This window comes from Glandiceps talaboti, chromosome 2 (assembly GCF_964340395.1).
Source record: "Glandiceps talaboti chromosome 2, keGlaTala1.1, whole genome shotgun sequence".
Classification (NCBI taxonomy): domain Eukaryota; kingdom Metazoa; phylum Hemichordata; class Enteropneusta; family Spengelidae; genus Glandiceps; species Glandiceps talaboti.
The window spans coordinates 1,482,817-1,503,249 of NC_135550.1; the positions used below are offsets into that span (position 1 = coordinate 1,482,817).

Below are 20,433 nucleotides of genomic sequence, written 5' to 3' on the forward strand. Positions count from 1 at the left end.
GGATTACGTCGTAAATAGTCAAGGCGGTTCTTCCCTGTCTACCTTAAACCATTTATTTAAAGTTAAAAAGGTGAAAAAGGTGGGTTGTCGTTTTAATAGTCCAAAAAATACTATTTTTTTTGTTTACTCAAATTGTAATACTTTATTTAAAGTAAAAATGGTGAAATAAGGGGGTTGTCGTTTGGGTGATCTCGTAACCTCATATTTTATACTACTCAAGGCATCATTGAAGCTAAGTTCCTGGAAACCAATCCAATATGTTAAGTCATTTGGAGCAGCTGAAGCTACAATTCTTCACCGGGAATCTCTTTTACGATCTTAGTCGTATATCGACCACCACCTTCCGTTAAAAAACAAATTATCAGTTTCTCAATTCATGACAGAATTTAGTTCTATATTGGGCAAAAATAGGTATATGTCCAAATCATCTCTACATTGTTGGTGATTTCAACCTACACATCGACGACACAAATCATCCTGTTGGTGGGAAATTTAATGAGATCATCGCCACGTATTTTCTTACACAATGGGTACATGAATCAACTCACATTAATGGGCACACACTGGATCTAACTATGTCTAATTCTCCAACAAGTATCAATAATACTTTCGTTGATTTCACCGGACACTCAGATCACAATCCCGCGCATGCCGATCTTATACTTCGTAAACAGTCAAGATGTGAAATAACTTTTCGATGTATCTCAACGTCATCATTTATCTCCCAGATCTCATACCACTGCCAACAGACCCCTCTTCTGCCATAGCATCATACATCTTACTCAGCTTCTTGAAATTCATGCTCGTCTGAAAAAGCGGACTGTCACTTTACAACTCAGACATTTAATGGTATACATCCGAAGTTGGTATGGCCAAGAAGACGAGGGGAAGGACTGAACGTCTGTGGCACACTACTAAGCTAGAAATAAAGAAGAATGCAGAAATAATAGCCACGTAATCAAGAAAGCGAAGAAGGAATATTACTCAAATTTAATCACTACTGACAACAAGGAGATCACTATTTCACATATTTTCTAGCTTATCCGGCAAGCAGTGTACAACCGACATTTGTAATAATTGCCGACATTTGTAAAAAACCGATATTTGTAATAAAATTGCTGACATTTGTAATAAATTGCCGATATTTGTAATAAACTGACGATATTTGTAATAAATTCTGTGAACGACATTTGTTATAAAAATGGCGATATTTGTATTAAATTTCAGTTAACAATAAATCTACTTATCTACCTAGTATCTACTAACTTACTTGGGGGTTTCATTGGATCAGTCTTTATCTGGTGAGATTATAGCTTCTAGCGTGCTATCAAAATGCGCAAACAAACTTAAATTTTTATACCGTAATACTCGAACTTTTAATCTGAAAACAAAGAAATTACTTGTCTCGGCTTTGGTTCAGTGTCATTTCGACTATGCCTGTTCATCGTGGTACAGTGGTCTCACAAAGAAGTTGAAGGGTAGACTACAAGTTCTGCAAAATAACATCATAAGATACATACTTAGTGCTGCTCCTAGAACACACATTGGATATAATCAATTTAAACTTGTAGGTATGTTTCCAGTAAAATTGAGGGTTGAGCAATTAAAACTCAATCATATGTTCAACATCATAAATCATTGTGCTCCTGAGTACTTAAATTGCAATATAGAAATGGTCCGTAATCGGCACAGTTATAGAACAAGAGCGAGTGAACTGTCATGTGCAGTTCCAAGAGTCAGTGGTATGGGTAAGAGTTCATTCGCTTACACAGGCATTGGTCTTTGGAATAGTCTCCCTCTCTCAATTTAACAGTCTCATACAAAAAATAGTTTTAAAAACCATGTCAAATCTTTTCTATGGAACAAATTAGAGGTTAAAGAACATAAAATTTTGTAACTGTTTAGTCCTTCCTTTTTTAAATTGTGGGTGTAGTCTGTGTAATTTATAATTTTTTTTTTGGTGCTCTGTCATCTGTAATACATTTAAAATTATTTTAATTTTGTTTGTTTGTTTGTTTGTTTGTTTGTTTGTTTGTTTGTTTGTTGTTGTAACATTGTTGCCATGGCGTTTTGAATACCCCTATGAGGACCACATTGGAAATAAGTGTTTTTAAAAATACTTTTATGTGTTATCCTCGGTGATTTTTTATCCTTGTATTTTACTATGTACTTGTATAAATTTTTACCCAAATAAAATCAATCAATCAATCAATCAATCAACTTACTTACCTACTAGTACCTACATTATCTATCCGGCAGTACTATTTTACCCCTAATTTACCAACCCATCATACCAAATCGTCAATCCCTTGATGAACATATCGTGCTTTAGTGAACGAAGGTATATTTTAATTATTGAATGTTATCAAAAATAAAATAAAACATGATATTTATGTAGATACATTGCTCAATAATAAGATGTATCACACAATGAAAACAATTAGAAGTATTAACCATAATTTGAGTACTTATAAAATCAATAAAACCTCTTTATCATGTTTGATAAAAGATTTTTATTAGATGATGGTATATCAATATATGGGCATCACAATATTTAACTAATTTGAGGTAACCACTATATTAAATGATGAGATTCAGTAGGTGTAAAAGAATGTCTGAGGGCGTACTTCACATATGATCATATTAAGGTGTGTGTTGTAAAAATGAAATAAAGATTATACAATTGGGATTTTATACTATGTGTCTTCCCCTTTGGAGAATTCACTGGACAAAGCAAAGCTTCGTCCAAAGCCCTAGGTCCGGCTTCACTTGTGTCATAGTATGTTATTTGATTATAAATAAATTATACTGTGGTGAAAACTGTGGCTACACCCTGCCTGGAATGTCATGTGGTGAAAACTGTGGCTATACGCCCTATAATTACAACTTCTTCTTATTAAACCCAGCATTCTAAAAGCTTTGCTGACAATAAGTGAGATATGCTCTTATAGCTTAAATTGTAAGTTAGTAAAATGCCAAAGTCTTTGATTTTATAAACTCTTTCAAGATCATTAGGGAGCCTTCAGTATTTACAGGGAGAAGGGCCGGAGGAATCGGGGGATGGGTCACACTTTACAAACCTGTTTTGGTAGGTCATATTTTGCATTACAATATTTGGGAAAGGGTCACATTTTGTAATCCGTAGTTTTGTGACCAAATTGAAGATTCAATTATTGTCATTTTGTTTTGTGTGTTTTGAGATGTAAATGCGAGATGAGCACTCAACATTTATTTTTACGAGTACGTTACATGCCAAAATACAAAAAAAATACATATATTGTAAGAAAATTGTTTAATAAAACGATGCATTTTGTTGAGTTTACCATCGCACCTTATCACTCACACTGTCCGTGAATGTTGTTGTTAAAATATTATGGGGATGGTAGCAGTGATGATGATGGTGGTGGTGATGATGATGATGATGATGATGACACGGACAGTGATACATGTACTGGCTCAAGTAATAACAATGAGTCAGATTAGAGTGACACTGATCATCGCAATACTGAAGGTGAAGGTGATGATGATGACAATAAGATCAGGGAACTTTTACAAGTGACCAGATCAGGCAGAGTATGCTCAACATGGGAAGCACGTTTTAGATACTAACTAGATTGTGTATGATTATAAGAGAGGGGTCACTAGCCAGTTTGTTTTACTGTTTGTCACTTTATATGTACAAATATTGCTTTCTGATACAGAGTCAAAATCATTTAATTTGTGTGTACATGTTACACCCAATCTGTGAAATTGCCCAATTCATGAAATGGGTAGGTCACTGAAATACTCAATCGTGTTGCCCAGGTTATGAAGTGGGTATAGTAAGATATGCCCAGTACATGAAATGAGCATCTTTTATAGGACACACACAAAAAAGAATAAGAATCAAACAACTGTATTATCATGTATTTACAAACTCATCACTTCACAATTCTGATTTTATAATAATTCGGTGTAGCTTGTGTTTTTAGTTCGATAATCAACATCCCAGTTCAAAACTCTTCCCCCAAAATTTAATTTCGCTCCTTTTAGATCATAATCTATACTCTCATTTGCATAAGGTTGATTATTTTATGAACTGGGCAAAGTTACATGCACATTTCATGAATTGGGCAATTTCACAGATTTGGTGTAACATATACATATAATGGGAATATTGATTAACGTTCAGTATATGCAATTATCACGGGGAGTGTCACATTTTACAAATGGAGAATGGGGAGGGTCATGTTTTTCTTATCAGACCATGTGTGGTTTCCTCCTGGCCCTCCCCCTTTGTAGATACTGAAGGCTCCCTTATCATCTATCATTTATGTATGTATGTATGTATGTATGTATGTATGTATGTATGTATGTATGTATTTATTGCATTACATGCCAATGCCAGAAGTGTGTTGTTTTTTATATATAGGTTCGACTCGACTATACGTTGTCTTGGTGATCGTTGATCTCCGTCTTACCAGACAAAAGAATCGTAACTATCCTGATAATGTGCATTTTATTACTAAGGGACCAGTCAGTTTCTTCGGCCTGTAGGGGGGGGGGGGGGTAGGGGGTTGGAGGCGGTGGCTTGGTAGGGGTCACCCTGTTTTTGAAATTGGCAGTGGAGGGAACATGCTGGTTTGAAAATTGTGGATGGGGGGAGGAGGTCATTGTGATGGTAGGGAACAATCCTTTTCTACAATGGCATATAGCCTTGTATGAAATGTGGGACATGCAAATATGTGTTGTTGTCCCTGTTTCTTACAGCAATTCGTTAACACGTAGAATTCAAACATAACTATACATATACATAATTATACATGTATTACCTAGCTAGTACACTAGATACAGAACATGTCATGTAAATGCTTGGCTGTTTCAGAATCAATGCTTCACCTATATTACACTATGGGCAAAAGTAAACTTGAAGGTTTCGTAATGGCAATCTTCATAGATAATTTATAAAAGAAGTTAATCTAAATTGTTCTACTCTTCAGTATGAACTTGTCAGAAGGGATTAATACACTTTCTATTTCGGATACTACATGTTATTGACACTACAAATCACCACATCTCATTACATTCCAGTTTCTATTATACACTAGGTATGACCACCTAAAGTTCTCTAACATACCGGTGGCTTTACTATACATGCAATATTAATGCCCTTATGTTACAAGCCCATTTGTATGTGATACTTAAATATATAAATATTTTCACCCTCTGCTAATTTGAGATGATATTGTCTTTTAAGTGTGTGAAATATTTGCCAAGATAGTATAAATTGCCTTAGAACTCCAAATCTCCCGCTACCAATGATACTACCATAATATGTGCTGACCTTTGTTATAATGGTGCCATATAACTTTTTAAGAACATATTTCAACCCTTTGTAAGTTGTAAAGAATAGTTTCTGATACTTGATGGTGCTACCTTGTAAAGCTTGGATTTATTGTTTGAAAGGGTCTGAATAGCTTAAAATTAAGGGTAAAAACCCTCCCGGGCTTCTAGGGGAGACCCCCTCCGACCCCCTCCCCATGAGAGGTGTATATATTCCCTTCTCAAGCTCTCCCCCCACTTTCACTGTCAAGGTGCTATTAAACTCTTTTCGCAATATATATATATATACCCTGTGTAGTCAATAATTATTTGATAGTCCCTAACGATCATAGCGTATCAGATATGTGTATTTCATGAATTTATAAAGTTCTGGTGATGAGGATCGATTGAGGTTTAAGAAGGTGGAAATCATTTTCCGTCTCGGAAAGCTGGAACATCATTGAATAAATAGATTATTTACATCATTCCCCTAAAATTTATCTAACTACGCTTATTCTATCTTTCAGGCGTGTTCTATAAGCTTCTTTTTGGTGCACGTAACTTTTAGATCTTTCCGATCGTAATTTAACCGTTGAAAAGAACTTGCGGTAATCGTTTTATTCCATGACATTTAAATATACAGTCAGGTGGTGACCTACTATTTATCTTGCCTTGATATCCTATGATAAAGAATATTGATTCGGATAGCATTTATTGATCGGGGCTGTTTTACTTGTTCCTTATGCACTTTTATGTATGTATGTATGTATGTATGTATGTATGTATGTATGTATGTATGTATGTACATGTCAAAAATGTGGTTTTCTATATATAGGTTCAACTGTACGTCGTCTTGGTGATCGTTTCGTGGAACATCTCCGTTTGACCAGACAAAAGAATCGTAACTATCCCGTATCTATGCATTTTATTACAAACGATCATAATGTATCAGATATGTCCATTTCAGGAATTTGTAAGGTTTCTGGTGATGAGAAAGCTTTGAGGTTGAAGGAAGAAGAAATCATTTTCCGTCTTGGAACGCTGGAACCCCTTGGAATTAATAGATTATTCTCGTCTTTCCCAATCTAATTATCATGATTATTGGGTATTTTTTTAAATTTCAGGCGTATTCTATTGGGTTCTATTAGGTGCGTGCGAATTTAAGAACTTATCCCACGTATAACCGTTTATTTATATCACGCGCGGTTTTGTTCCATTATATTTAGAAATGTTCGGGTTTTCACCTGGCATTTCTCTGTCTCGCCAATTTTTCCTTTGATAAAGAATATTTATTCGAAACGTCGGATTAAACAGCTATATATACGGACTGGTTTATTGGTTCCTTATGCATTTCTATGTATGTATGTATGTATGTATGTATGTATGTATGTATGTATGTATGTATGTATGTATGTATGTATGTTTGTCTGCATGTATGTACATGTATGTACACTTGTATGTGCGTACATACGTACGTGAGTGGAAGGGGCTAGAGGAAGTTTAGATACATGGTTTACCTTTCCATTGGATGCTCGAACTTTAAGCCCTCAAATGTTAACATTTTCTTAGAGTCTCAATAGTTAATAGAATTTATAGGATATTCATATTTGGTGACGATCTGTTCAACTAACGTGTGATAAGTTTTGGGATTGGAAACCAAAGTACTCTCTAATATACACTGCGTTTTTGTTTATGCCATTGTTTGGGCATTGCTGATATTTCGCATCTGTAAGATCTGACATAACAAGCTATGTTTTAGCCCAACTGAACTGATAAGGTTTAGTAGTGCTATAGGCATGGTGTGGTGTCTGTCCCTGTGTCTGTGTCTGTGTCTGTGTCTGTGTCTGTGTCTGTCTCTGTGTCTGTGTCTGTGTCTGTGTCTGTGTCTGTGTCTGTCTCTGTGTATATATGTGTGTGTGTAGGCAAGTTATACTAAAAAACCGCCAGACCGATTGCCTTGGTATTAAGCGGGAACATTACTTTTGGTGTCTAGATGGGAAATTATTCGAAGCAAAATGATCGCATCACACGTGTGATTTGTATCTAAAAATGCCATTTTTGGTAAAAAAACTTAAACTCTAAAACTACTGGTCTGAAATTTGGTGGGAACATTTTTAGGGGTGTACAGATTAAGATTTGTCCGTGACATTATGATTCCATCAGTAATATGCACATTAGGGCTAATGAGGTGTCTTTTTTTAGTAACAAATCTTTCATTCCAAAACTACTGAGCAGATTGGATGAAATTTAAGAGATGCGATTGGGGTGTATAAATGAAGAAATATCAAGCTTGCATTGATATCATCAGCGATATGCAAGTTAAATGTGAATTTTGGTCAAAAACGTATATCCCACAAAGTACTTGGTCAATGAGCCTGAAATTTGGTGAGATTTACTAGAAGTGTTCTTCTGCAGATTTTGGTCAAAACATATTGACACAATTGAGACCATGACCACGCCCTTAGCAACAACCAAATGCCAGTATATTTTGCTAAAATAACATCACCTGGTAGGCAAATGAGTAAACATTCAAACATGTAAGCAAATATCCATAGCAACCATGACCACACCCATAGCCACATCCAAACGATGGTGTTGTTTACAAAGATGACAACATGGAGTAACAGACAAGTGACTAGAAATTCAAAACATGTATGTAAATGTGCCTAGCAACAAGGTCATGCCCATAGCAACACTCACATGATGATGTATATTGCAAAGATAACATCAGGGACTGATAGACAAGTGAACGAACATTCAAAAAAGGTATGCAACTATGTCTCGCAAAATGGCCGCCGCGCAAAGATAACAACAGGGTTGGATAGCAACTGGATAAACATTCAGCACATGAACACCTATACATAGTATGGATCGATATGTGGGTAAACATTTTTAACAACTGTACAGTTGTGCTACAATGCCATTGACGCTAGTTTTACCACATAAAGGATAAAGGAATCGAATATAGTGGGATGTACACCACATATTCTCTTACATAGTTGAAGTTTCTGTAAAGGTAGAAAAACACAGGCAAACAGCAGTAACATGATATTAACGTAAGCTACTTTCTTTTCAAGAGGTTTATATATCAAAACTGTTGATTGTGGTCCTTCAAAGTTTCATAAAAAGCTCGATGCAATGTAAAGATACTAAGACGGTGTTTTGTGTGATCTATAATGCTTGTGCATGAAGGTCAGCTGCTTAGTTTGATATGACGTTTTCCTGAAATCATTCTCAGGAGCAATATGATAAATCCAGTCAGTACTCACGTGTTGATTTCACAGGTGGTTGGCTATTGTTCGTGAGTAATATACTGGGCAAGCGCATTCTAGTTTACCTAAGTGGTTAATGCTGTTGGCGTTTTACGGTATCGTTACGTTTAACTGCAAAAGACTAGGAGGACTTGATACTATACGTTGTATCAGTGAAAAGGCACTGTAAAGGTAAGTTTCTGTATTTCAGCATTTGTTAATGCATGGTTAACCACTCCAAGTAGTGTAGAATTGAAAGTCAATGTATTAATTTGTGTACATAATTTCAATCTACCACTAATTTACACTGAGAAACTGTCGTGAAACTCTCGGTTTACTGTGTGTTAGTTGTGGACCATGTCATACATGTTGAGACTTCATAAAATGGTTTACGTTGTGATTCGTACATTATTTAATCCTTACCTTCACCTGTTTCTGTGGTAGTAGGTTTTGCTTAAAGCCAATGCCAAAGGTGATTAAGAGGACGAAAAGATCTCCAACACTTGTTGAAGATCGGCTAACTAACACCTTGAATAGTAACCCTGATAATAAACGATGTTTGACATTTTGCTATCTGCTCACGTCATGAGAATCATGTTATAACTATCTAAGATTGTCGTGTAGAAAGCGTCACAAAGTGCTCTGCAATTCATGGTGGCAATGGAGTTTTCTAGGGTTCGTCAGTGAACAGTATTCAGTCTTTTCAAGTTGTGTCACAATGGCATACAGATGAACGTGATGTAGTTAGGTATTCACGACGAGCCCATCGCCTTAATCGCAACGAGACATGAATCATTTTCAATGTGTACTACGTGTGATATTTTTGTTACTCAATTTGTAAAGACTATTCATCAAATAATTCATTACATAAGTCTTGAAGTCGAGTTTGGACCTGACAACGGTGGTTAACGCTGTATTTCAAATACGTACGTTGGAATCCGTTCACTCTCTACTAGGACTATCCTGAACTTTGATTTAGCTTAACAATATATGAATGACGTGGCCGACATTAAGAAGAGATGACAAATCGTGATCACAATATTTCATTCGCTACGTATGATTTTAGTATGTGTTCGACATTTAAAAATAAAAATGTCTACACGCAGTTCACGAATGTTAAATGCCACTTAGTAAATTTCAGCTTGTATGACAAACTGTCTCTATACACATAAATCATGAAACGCGCGTGTCAAAAAGAAATTGTCATTTGCTAGCCACTGATAGTAAAGTAATAGAGCCGCTTGTAGAGACTGGACAGTGCAATTTTCCTTGGAGACAGCTCTATTTTCCCTCGAGACCCTTGATACTCTCTTACCATAGATTGGGCAATTGACAGTTACAAATGTATAGAAGGTTTCATTTATAAATCATGTTTTACTATGATTTAGACACGCGATCATGTTTGCTCTGAGCAGACAATTTGATAGATCAAGATAAATTGGTGAAATTTCTGACTCTTCAAACCTGTCACGTAGATAATATCATGATACACCAACAAGTATAGTACAGATAGAGAAACAGATTTTTGTGCATCAATTAATAAACGCTCACTGTTACAAGTATAGTAGTAGATTGCTCCTTTGTCTAGAAAATTTGTCAACTATCTTTGATCGTTCTTTCGTAATTTCTATTGACCAAAGGAGACCAAGGAGTTCAAACCAGACTCTATGACCAATAACCTTGAACTTAAGATATAAAGCGCAAAAACAGTCATCTGCCTTGTTTGATTAAAGTTCACTCTTCATTTGTGATTTTATATCACGAATCTTGCTATAAAATTAACTCAAGTTACATCAACTTGTAGAATTCAAATCAACCTTCTATGGAAAGCCCACTGAGGTAAGTCGAAGTCGAAGATCAAGCCGGTGTTTACTGCAGAACCCCATTAAAGTACGCCATCCAAGCTTGGTTTGAATAAGTAACCCGAAGTCGAAATCTGTAAAGACTAATCACCGTAGCTTAAACCACTGAACTCTTTATAATCTTTTTTTTTTCGTTCTTGTGTCGAATATATGGTGTAATGTTTATCCTTGGCGCCGATTTAGTGGATGATCATAAGCCGCTCTTTTCTTGAACTGTTACGATGTTTGTATGGGAATTCAAGTGAACATTTATGGCTCTTTACATATGATTTTCTCATTAACAAGTCCACACTTATCTCTAATTTAGCTCCTCTTTCGTGACGTAGGCGACATTTCAAATTAAGAAAAAATGGTGAATTCATAAGGAAGTCACGACGTTGGATCGGAAGCATCACTAGTTTTGCAAACCTTGACATAGTAACGGTCATATAGGTCGTAGCAAGTAAGCCCATCGGGAGTAAGTGTGATAATTGGAATTAGTCTACGGCATATTAAGTAACCACGTTTCTAATCCATCTATGACATAAGAATATCGAAGATGTCGGGTATGGTTTCCTTTACTATCTCCAAATTGTATTCTCATGAATATCAGTGCATGAATACGCATGCGTACACAATAAGTCATCATATTTGATGATTGTACAAGGCTATGTGATTACTCTAAAGGACACAGAGGTGTGCTGTCTAGGGGAAACAATATGCAATGTTGGTAATACAATATGGAATGTGCGGTTAGAAATACACGGATTTGCACCAAACGATGTGAAGAGATAACATCACTGGCTCCATACATTTGATATGAAAATGACAAAAAGGAAAGTGACACGCGTAGGAGTCGTGTCTTCCTATGCAAAATTTTCTAATTAGTCGAACTAACTCGCCGAGATCGACTGGTCAATTTTGAGTATTCGTCTTGGTGCGTATATTTATTACCTCATGACAGGCGAGTAGCCTACTCTTTATCCTCTAGCCTGTCACGGTCCATGCCGCCGGGTCGACAACTTAGACATTGCGATTTCTAATATAATGAATTCGAAGATCACACAGCGAAACAACGGCTTGATGACACACACATACACATACACAAGCACGGACATACATACATACATACATACATACATACATGCATACATGCATACATGCATGCATGCATGCATGCATGCATACATACATACATACATACATACATACATAAAGGTCTTTTGGCATTCGTGACTGTTTGTTATTGACTGCATAAGTACCAACGTCGTTCTGAATAGATCACACACTCATTTAGTGTTCCATACATATATCCAAGATATGGTCTATCAAGCACGACTACATAGATCAAATCCAGCACTGTTACATCAAACTGAGGCCAAGCCACATATTCATCATCCTAGATCATTTATCACTGTTTTTACTAAAAGAAGCGGGAGAGTTCAGCAAAGATGGGAAAATATTACGTGTGTGATTTAAATGATTTAAGTATTCCAAACTCATTTACGACACTATATTGCCTATATTTGCAGCTTTGGGCACGATTACAAAACGTACGGATACATATTGTTAACAGCATTCTCATCTGAAGTTTGGTATGTTTCATGTCCCAATGACTTTTCCCTCGTAAACATTACTTTGCTTTTCTAAGGGCTATTGTACTGGCACTGACACAACATTATAAATTTGATCACTTAAATTTACGGCGCTAGACAAATAAGAACATTCACATCTTTCACGCTTGGACCTGACATGGCATATACATTTGATTGAAAGCTTATTAAAACTGTCGTAATTTTTCGATCGAGATTTGCTTAGTGTATTATATGTATGTATTTATCCAAAAGATCGAATAACGCTAATAGTCGGTATTAAATTGTATGTTTCCATCACAGCAAAGACACGTAATTACGGTCAAATAAAACTAACGCTCACACAGTGTCTATCACTATGTCCATGCGCAAACATCGAATCGTGTTCTCTTTTACAAACTTGTTGCGAGTCTATGATGTGTAGTTTCGTTTGACAGTTATTGCAATAGTATACTTGTATGAGCCTAAAAGCTATGTTTGAGAATATCATTGCCAAAAGGTTTGCAAGAAAGCATTTTGTTCCTTTTCCTAAATCGGACAAATATCCTTTTCTGCTATTTGCCAGTGTCTAATCACGACATCATGCAGATGCCACATCCTGCATAAACTATAGCGTTATGGGTTTGAAATATTTATATAGTTAAATAAATTATGTAAGGATAGCCTTTAACGAGTTTGATTTAAAGGAGGACTTCCTAGGGTTCGCTTAGTGATCTTTTAGTGTGTCCTCAATTACACAATATACTATCAAATGCAATCTTTTGCATAGAAAAGTACCACAAACATATCATTTTCAAGCACATAACGTTTTGTCCGTATTTGAATTGGTGCCAATATTTGTTCCCTGCGTAAGACCTATTCACCTGTATGTGGACATCCATATAAGGTAATATTGACTCCGAATAGAATTAGACAAATCTGCAAATATACACCATCAAACTAAGAGGCAAATTACATTGATGAAAGCACATCAGAGTATTTCCTTTCACAACATCCTAACCCGATTATCCTACATATAGTGCCGAGTTTATGCAATTTGTCTTCCTAAATTTGATTTCCGCAGTCTTGTAAGTATGTTCTTAGTGTATGCGTTTCGTGTCCTTCATCCCGTGCACTGTGTTCAGTCGGCAAACAAATTGTTTTCCGGCTCAGGAACCCTCACAGCCATTGTTTCTAAATCTGTTATGGAAATAATGATTTCTTTCCTGGAGACACCAAATGACTCGAACAGGGGGAAACAAATAGCTCTGAAGACATATATTTTAGCGAGTGTGGAATAAAGTTAGGTTTCCTTCTATACTTTGATAAATGATTAGAGGGTGTCCATAGCCTATAGAAATCCCCTAGGTCTTCGAAAAGATATTCGGCTACAAAGCATGTATGAGGAACAAGGAAGCAGAAACGGGTTTGTCAATTTAACCCTTCTTACATGTTATGCTACATTTGGGTTGCGATGAAAATAATGTACGTTTTTGAGAGAGACTACGAATCCCTGTGGCAATAAAGATGCACTTCTTTGACACTTGGAGTATGACAAATTGTTTGCGAATGCAGTTCGTCTATTCAAGACAGATTAATCTCATATCTACTCTACGTTTGAAGTTTTAAAAGATAACACAGGTTTGTTCTGTCGACGCGTCCGTTAATGTAGAAACAAAAATACTCTCGTGCCTCGACTACGCATTTAATTGCATTTCACTTCAGTCCAACCAAACACCGTGTGCTTTATTGAGCAGCAAAATGCTGTCCCAAGATACGACACTTGTTGAAGTCCTATGATTACAAATTGCCAAGATTGTCAAATTAATATGAATGTTACGTGAAACAAATTTGCATCACCAACTGTAGATAATTGAGACAAACCTTTGTGTGTAAACACTGTTACATTATTTGGGCATTTTAATACAGACGATGACAAAGTTAAATTCACAATATTAATTTTGTATTTTTGGTCAGGGTTGAAAGATAACATAAATGGTCGTGAATAAAGCTCCTTTTGGACAGGACGATTTTAAAATTGAAAATAAGACTGTATAATTTCGTGAAAAGCATTTATAAGAATGAAATATAGCATTATTAATCATTACCACCGTCTTGTTCTCCCTATCCAATCATTTCTACTGAATTAAATGTAAGACTTTAGAAACCACTCTGTCCCAAGACTAACATTTCTATTCTCTTATTTTTTTATTGACCATGATTCATTTGACGAACTTTCTTGATAATTTCTAAACCGTTTCTTCTTTTTATTATATGACGTATCAAACCCGATACCTGTACTTGGTATGATAGAATGTTTCAATGAATTTCAATCTAAGTTTATATAACTTACAATTGACTGTTTTATTATGCCAATTGAACATAGTAGTAGAGTAGGTATTTTCAACATTGTCGATTCCCGACTCGTAATTATTGTACTCCCACAGGTACAGATAGATGACTGTGTGACTTACATATAATTATATGATGACATAAGATAATATGATTGAATGTGTTCCCAGACGGCCACTTCTTGTTGATAGCTTTAGTCATGTTATTACAATTTACTAGTTGATAAAGGAATTATATACAGAAATGTACACTTGATATGACCACGTTTCATTGTAAGAAAGGGTGGCATGGACATAACAGAATCGGGTGGGGTGAAACTTTTTTTCCTGGTATACCTACATTCCTTTTCTCTTATGTTCATGCAAACACGTTGTTGAGGGATTCTACATTTAAGGCTAAGGGGGTCAGTGCACGTGGCTGGTTTACGTTCAAACAAAGCTAGCTGGACAGGTATGACTTGCCATTAACAAACTTGCCATTCACAAGCCGTTTTGTCAAGTTTGCTCTTCCGGGTGTCTCTGAGTCTCCTTATTCTGATAGTCCACATGAAAAGAGGTCTTTAGCAACAATGTCGAATGTTAAGATGTTGAATATGCACGATATTTGTTATAGGAATAGCTTAAACTTACATTTGTTTTGCATAAAGGGCACATTTTATATGTTTTTCTTCTCTGTATCAATACATGGAATCGTGATTATGTTTGACATTAATCTACAAAAATATGTCGTTTCCATGACAACAAAAGAATATGAAACCTAACCGTATATTTACATTTTCCTGTGGATTGAGACTCTACTTTTCGGCGTAAACAAACCACTGATAACGCTATTGTGTGGAAGGAATCTTTTTCAGATCAAAATTCAATAAGGGCTCCTTTGTACACCTGCGGTTTTAATACGAAACCTAAGTAACAGACACGCGTTTTGACATGCATGTACAATTGCTGGCTCTGAAACCCTTTCAAATTGTAGATAAAGGATGTGGCTCGTAGGAACTAAAAGTCTGGTTAATAAAGAACGGTTACGAAATATTCGTTAAGCCCAGTTGTGATATGTGTGACAACATATCGCAATTTGCAAACGATAACCGGTAATACTATGGGGATTCGGTGTTTTATGTATGAAGACATTACGATAGCTAACTACCGTCTTAGAAATCATGTTGCATCACAATTGGACACACAGAAATACAGAACTCGCCTGTCTTGTACCTTTGTAAACTTTCTCAGAACGAGATAAGATCGATCATTTGAAGTGTACATAATCTATTTGTCAAACTAGCCCAACGATACGCATTGGATTTACTAGATTAATAAAGTTCCTTCATGATCGATGGAAATTATTCCCTATGCAGCGTGCAATTGATAGACCTCTTGTGGAATCATAAATATGGGATATATTCAATATGTAGGAGAACACCTACACAAGACAAAATGCAAATGTTTATGTGTCTACATGACCAGTGCCCCCTTTCAATATTAATTAGGATTAGATAAGAATTAGGAAGTTAGTACAACATAAGTACTTTGTGTATTTCTTAACTAATCATGTTTCATTAGTATACCCGTCCTCCTTATGGATTGACAGGGTTGTTAGCAAGATTTTTCATGTTGCATAATTGTGTATATTTACATTCCCCATGGAGCCTTGTGTTGTCATAACATAAACAGTTAATAATCAGAACAACCAAAATCTAAATGAATTAGATGTCACATATAAAAGGCATACTTGTACCTGCCAATCATAAAACATCCGTTTTATTGATGTCAGTCAGGTCCCGGCAGTCTAAAGTTCTGTTACCTGTTAGACGCTGGAGTTGGCGTCAAGCTGGATTTAAACGGCTGTTTTGATTTGTTTATTTATTTATGAAGTGTGATTATTTCGTTTATTTGCTTCCTTGTCTATTGATTATATAGCAACGATGATGATGCCCTAAGAAAATGAAAATTCAACGTATAAATTATTGATGAGTTAATCTGCCTGGGAGTCGGACTGAATTTAGCCTTATTTGTATACAGATTGTCATGGTAAATCCGTCTACAATTGAATTGGCTAATCCGTAGCATTAGCATTAATAATCACCATGCCAGTAAATGCGAATCAGAAATCATATTGAAATGGGAACCTTAACTAACTTCATATACCTCGGTTATGGTTGACATTTGGTTGGCCATGTCTGGCAAGGCATTGTGGTATTATAAGCAGAATTACTGCCCAACATATAATAAATCCTTGTCCCAAGAGATTTGTGCAAATCGTGTTAGTCTTACAAGATTCTTTGTCTTGTCCTGTTTTATAAGTAGTACAAGGGTACTAACAGCTAGGTCTACTCATACGTTCATGACTAGATACAAGGGAAAGTACACACATTATTCATCAATGATATATTAACGATAAAACGCCGATGGGGATTAAAAATGCTTACACACTAGGTGAATGCACAATATAATCAAGTGACTTCGAACTCATGGCTGCTAGGGTCAATCGTACATGTGTGCCAGAAGAAGAGGAGCTTGTCATGTCTCTTTAAATCAATGTCAGTGAAGTCCCTTAGATTACACAACTACAGTTTGAAGCAAACACTTAGGACAATTCAAGATATTGGGAGACAATTTAATACTTGACACCAGTTAAAGAAAACGACACTTGTGTCTTCTATTGACCTTTGGCATTATTTTGTAAATCAAACCACTGATCATGATTTTAGGGAAGGAAAACAGTGTATTGCATAAACTCTTAATTAATATCCGCAAAACCAATTTCTTCCTCTGTGAACATTAAGTTCATTTCTTCACGATATTATTAGTTCATCGTTTTCTTTTTGTGGTTGTTCATTTTAGTTTATATTTTATTTTACTTTAGTTTATTTCCATGATGGCCAATGGGAGCAAGTCCCTTTTCCAGGCTTTCTTAAAAATACAACAGAAACACACACAATTACGTCAAGCACAAACAACCAGGTGAAGCTAAAAAATTACAGACTAACAATAAAGATAAAAAGACCTAACAAGCCCTGTGAACGTACCTGATGGTACTAATTCGAAAGGAGGATATTTAAACAAACCAGTTTTAAGATCAGTAGTCCTACAAATACACATTGACCTAGTATTTCTCTGTGGTATGTTAAAATTCAAGTCTGAGAAAATCAAATGACAATCATAAAAATAGCGACAATGGCGTAGTAGCACAACTCATTCAACTAAGTCGTGTACGAATTTTAATATGTTAATTAATGAGATTTCATTTCAATCCGAGATGCCATCAGCACACTGCAGTAACCATTGGAGAGCCTGGCATGTTTTGTTCGCTTAAGAAATACTTTTTTCGCTTGAGAAATAGTAGATTTTATCCGTCGTTAGAGCATTTAGGTTATCAACTGTCGTTTTTATGAAGGCATGTATGTTGTTATGCAAAATATGAACATGAATTTGTATTTAGTGTTTTAGTGACCTCTACATATCAGTTCCTTGTGTGCCAACTCAATTTTCGGTATATTAACATCTGTACGATTTACAGAACCATGGCCACTATGTCTATGTTTCAAAATTAGGATTTTTTTGAATTTTTACATCGTATATTTCTTGTTTTTGTTTGGTTTTTGTCGTTTTAATTCCATGAAAAACAGCCGATAGAAATCTCTAAAGTTCACATTTGCAATAATCAATATGGTGGCTAACCTCGCTAGTATACTCTACCAATGACATACATCCCGGAGAAAATAGAGCTCGATTTAGAATCTCATCTTTTGTAAATTTGTTGTAAATTTTGCTAGCAATACCAACTACCAAGAATTATATTTAAAAGCACCCAAACAAACCCTGAATGTACGTGTTTGTGAAGTTTCCTATTTGGGTGGGGAAAATACAGCGTGACTGTCGTTTAGACTAGTAGTAGTACATGCATGCCAATCAGGGCAAAAAATGACATCGAATTTCATGTATTAATATGCTATATCTAGTTCGAGAGAGAACAAAATATCGTCACTCCACACACTCTTGCTCCAAACACAAACACAAACACAGAAATTATAAAACAACAACAACAACAACAACAACAACAACAACAACAACAACAACAAGATTTATATAGCGCCAATGACACTTTCAGGTTGATTAGATCAGATATTTACACAGGAGCAGTGTTGTTCAGAGCTTTGTACGTGAGTAGCAGGATCTTGTAGCCAGGTAGCCAGTGTAATTCCATACGTATAGGGGTTATGTGGTCATATTATTTATTTGACGGAGGTGGTAGTAAACTGACTTGCATATCGTGTGAACGTACTTACATAGAGTGTAGTTTTCATCAAATGTTAGTCCTACATTCTCCACAGAAAAATAGAGCAGTGAGTGTATATTGTACAACTGCAGACATCAGACCATGGACGAACAGAACCTGTTACAAACAGGGAAACTAAACAACTGAATTGGATTAATAACACTTGTCACAGCATGTTGGAAGGACAGAGACTTGTATTACATTTCATCATTTGATGATAACAGTTTTATGGCCATTTTACGTAACAGTTTACATTCACAAATAAATTTCTAGTTCCCCTGGCATTCCATCTGATGTCTACAGTTGTATGAGTAGTCTTAATCAATAAAAATACCGCCAATGGCGTTGTAGCACAACTGTACAGTTTTTAAAAATGTGTATCCATATGCTAGTCCATGCTAATAATAGGTGTTCGTTTGCTGAATGACTATCCAGTTGCCTATCCAACCATGTTGCTATCTTATACGGTCATGTTGTTAGATATTTTTGCATACATTTTTTGAATATTTATTCGTTTGTCTTTCAATTCCTGTTGTTATCTTTGCAATATACGTGATTACTTGGCTGTTACTATGGGCGTGGTCCTGTTGCTAGGCATATTTACATACATTTTTTGAATGTTTATTCAATCTATTTATCCCCGTTATCTTCGCAATATATGTGATCACTTGGCTGTTGCTATGGGCGTAGTCTTGTTGCTAGGTTCATTTGCATACATTTTTGAAGGTTTATTCATTTGTCTTTATATTCCTGTTGTTATCTTTGCATTATACGTGATTATTTGGCTGTTTCTATGGGCATGGTCTTGTTGCTAGGCATATTTACATACATTTTTTGAATGTTTATTCAGTTGTCTATTTATCCCCGTTATCTTCGCAATATATGTGATCTCTTGGCTGTTGCTATGGGCGTAGTCTTGTTGCTAAGCACATTTGCATACATTTTTTTATTCATTTGTCTTTCTATTCCTGTTGTTATCTTTGCATTACACGTGATTATTTGGCTGTTTCTATGAGCATGGTTTTGTTGCTAGGCACATTTGCATACATTTTTTGAAGGTTTATCCAGTTGTCTATTAATCCCTGTTATCTATGTGAAATACACGACCGTTTGGTTCTTGCTATGGGCGTGGTCATGGTTGCTAGGGATATTTACATACATTTTTTGAATGTTTACTCACTTGCTTACCAGATGATGTTGTTATTTGACCAAAATATACTGCCAAATGATTTCTTCTTCAATCAAAATTGAATTTATATATATATATCTCGATACTGAGAAGTAAGTTTAAGCTGCTCAACTCGTGATTTAGTTTTAGCTGCTCAACTATATAAGTATCTCGATACTGAGGAGCAAGTTTGCTTCCAGAATGCAGAGCATTTATTAACATAATTATGACAAAAGTATATGTTGTTACTGTTTTGGGCTCCGTACTCGGTGCTTGAATTGGGTCAAATTTTCCCCAAATTTTCCGATGTTGATTGACTTCGTTCTTGACCGTTCAAAGTATTCGGGTTGCTTGTATTAAAAGGTATGTATATCGAAATATATATAGATAAATTTCTTTCCAGATTTGATTTTTAGATTTCGAGAAATGAAACGAATTTGAGAGCGATGGAAATTCACTTCATTGTGGCATGCATTGAGAAATTCTTGAACTGAGTGTTACATAAGGATGTTGCTGTGAACGAGTTGTATAGAATCAAAGTATACACCTGTATCATGCTTACCATGAAGAGTGTGCGTTTCAATTATTTTGTTTATTATTTGCCGTGGTAACGAGTGTGTATCCCGGGTATGTTGGGGATCGCGAAGGCCGAGTGAAGTCGAGGACGGCAAGCT

The 20,433-nt window shown here is 35.7% G+C and overlaps 1 protein-coding gene across 2 annotated transcripts in view; it reads left to right on the forward strand.

The window, feature by feature from the left end:
• Nucleotides 1-8,677: 8,677 nt before the first annotated feature.
• LOC144453778 (uncharacterized) overlaps nucleotides 8,678-20,433 on the forward strand; it is an 88,562-nt gene continuing 76,806 nt past the window's right edge. For both annotated transcript variants that reach the window (XM_078145130.1, XM_078145132.1), the window contains exon 1: nucleotides 8,678-8,744. The gene's annotated coding sequence lies outside the window, so the exon portion shown is untranslated. The remainder of the gene's footprint in view (nucleotides 8,745-20,433) is intronic.